The sequence below is a fragment of the Coregonus clupeaformis genome, unplaced genomic scaffold (genome assembly GCF_020615455.1).
Source record: "Coregonus clupeaformis isolate EN_2021a unplaced genomic scaffold, ASM2061545v1 scaf0065, whole genome shotgun sequence".
Taxonomy (NCBI): Eukaryota; Metazoa; Chordata; class Actinopteri; order Salmoniformes; family Salmonidae; genus Coregonus; species Coregonus clupeaformis.
This window is the reverse complement of record NW_025533520.1, coordinates 572,501-575,000: the sequence shown is the minus strand read 5'-3', so window position 1 is coordinate 575,000 and position 2,500 is coordinate 572,501.

Here is a 2,500-nt window from a genome sequence, read left to right as displayed (position 1 = left end):
TGGAGACAGGTGATTGGACAGTAGAGGGAGCAACCCATATTTTTGCATACTTTATAAGTATAGGCTAGAGACAAAGGGGGTTAGAACAGACATATTATCTTTGGACACTGTTCTCCAGACCCTGCAGGCGTCTGTAAACTTATGCTGAAATCTTGTGATATGAATAAAACTTATGATCAAACGTTCAGTATGAGCGGACTCCTTTGTTACAGCAATGACTAGCAACATTGACTCGACACTACACCAGGACCACAAATACAAATTAAATCTAGATACCGTTGCCCTAGAGCACACAAAAAACGATACATACCTCGGCCTAAACATCAGTGCCACAGGTAACTTCCACAAAGCTGTGAACGATCTGAGAGACAAGGCAAGAAGGGCCTTCTATGCCATCAAAAGGAACATACAATTCGACAAACCAATTAGGATCTGGCTAAAAATACTTGAATCAGTTATAGAACCCATTGCCCTTTATGGTTGTGAGGTCTGGGGTCCGCTCACCAACCAATAATTCACAAAATGGGACAAACACCAAATTAAGACTCTGCATTCAGAATTCAGCAAAAATATTCTCCTTGTACAACGTAAAACACCAAATAATGCATGCAGAGCAGAATTAGGCCGATACCTGCTAATTATCAAAATCCAGAAAAGAGCCGTTAAATTCTACAACCACCTAAAAGGAAGCGATTCCCAAACCTTCCATAACAAAGCCATCACCTACAGAGAGATGAACTTGGTGAAGAGTCCCCTAAGCAAGCTGGTCCTGGGGCTCTGTTCACAAACACAAACAGACCCCACAGAGCCCCAGGACAGCAACACAATTAGACCCAACCAAATAATGAGAAAACCAAAAGAAAATGACTTGACACATTGGAAAGAATCAACAAAATAACAGAGCAAACTAGAATGCTATTTGGCCCTAAACAGAGAGTACACAGTGGCAGAATACCTGACCACTTTGACTGACCCAAACTTAAGGAAAGCTTTGACTAAGTACAGACTCTGAGCATAGCCTTGCTATTGAGAAAGGCCGCCGTAGGCAGACCTGGCTCTCAAGAGAAGACAGGCTATGTGCACACTGCCCACAAAATGAGGTGGAAACTGAGGTGCACTTCCTAACCTCCTGCCAAATGTATGACCATATTAGAGACACTTAATATATATTTCCCTCAGATTACACAGACCAGATTACACAGACCAACAAAGAATTAGAAAACAAATCTTGAGAAACTCCCATATCTATTCGGTGAAATACCACAGTGTGCCATCACAGCAGCAAGATTTGTGACCTGTTGCCAAAAGAAAAAACCTTTTAATACAACCCATATTTATGTTTATTTATTTTCCCATTTGTACTTTAACTATTTGCACATCGTTACAACACTTTATATTTACACAATATGACAGATAGTTGAGGTAGATATGTACATATAACTAGGAATAAAGTGACAGATAATAAACAGTAGCAGCAGCGTATGTGATGAGTCAGAAAGGTGAGTTCAAAAAGAGTCAATGCAGATAGTCTGGGTAGTTCAAAAAGAGTCAATGCAGATAGTCTGGGTAGTTCAAAAAGGGTCAATGCAGATAGTCTGGGTAGTTCAAAAAGAGTCAATGTAGATAGTCTGGGTAGTTCAAAAAGAGTCAATGCAGATAGTCTGGGTAGTTCAAAAAGAGTCAATGCAGATAGTCTGGGTAGTTCAAAAAGAGTCAATGCAGATAGTCTGGGTAGTTCAAAAAGAGTCAATGCAGATAGTCTGGGTAGTTCAAAAAGAGTCAATGCAGATAGTCTGGGTAGTTCAAAAAAGAGTCAATGCAGATAGTCTGGGTAGTTCAAAAAGAGTCAATGCAGATAGTCTGGGTAGTTCAAAAAGAGTCAATGCAGATAGTCTTAGTAGTTCAAAAAGGGTCAATGCAGATAGTCTGGGTAGTTAAAAAAGGTTCAATGCAGATAGTCTGGGTAGTTCAAAAAGATTCAATGCAGATAGTCTGGGTAGCTCAAAAAGAGTCAATGCAGATAGTCTGGGTAGTTCAAAAAGAGTCAATGCAGATAGTCTGGGTAGTTCAAAAAGAGTCAATGCAGATAGTATGGGTAGTTCAAAAAGAGTCAATGCAGATAGTCTGGGTAGTTCAAAAAGAGTCAATGCAGATAGTCTGGGTAGTTCAAAAACAGTCAATGCAGATAGTCTGGGTAGTTCAAAAAGAGTCAATGCAGATAGTATGGGTAGTTCAAAAAGAGTCAATGCAGATAGTCTGGGTAGTTCAAAAAGTGTCAATGCAGATAGTCTGGGTAGTTCAAAAAGAGTCAATGCAGATAGTCTGGGTAGTTCAAAAAGAGTCAATGCAGATAGTCTGGGTAGTTCAAAAAGAGTCAATGCAGATAGTCTGGGTAGTTCAAAAAGAGTCAATGCAGATAGTACGGGTAGCTATTTGGTTAACTATTTAACAGTCTTATGGCTTGGGGGTAGAAGCTGTTCAGAGTCCTGTTGGTTCCAGA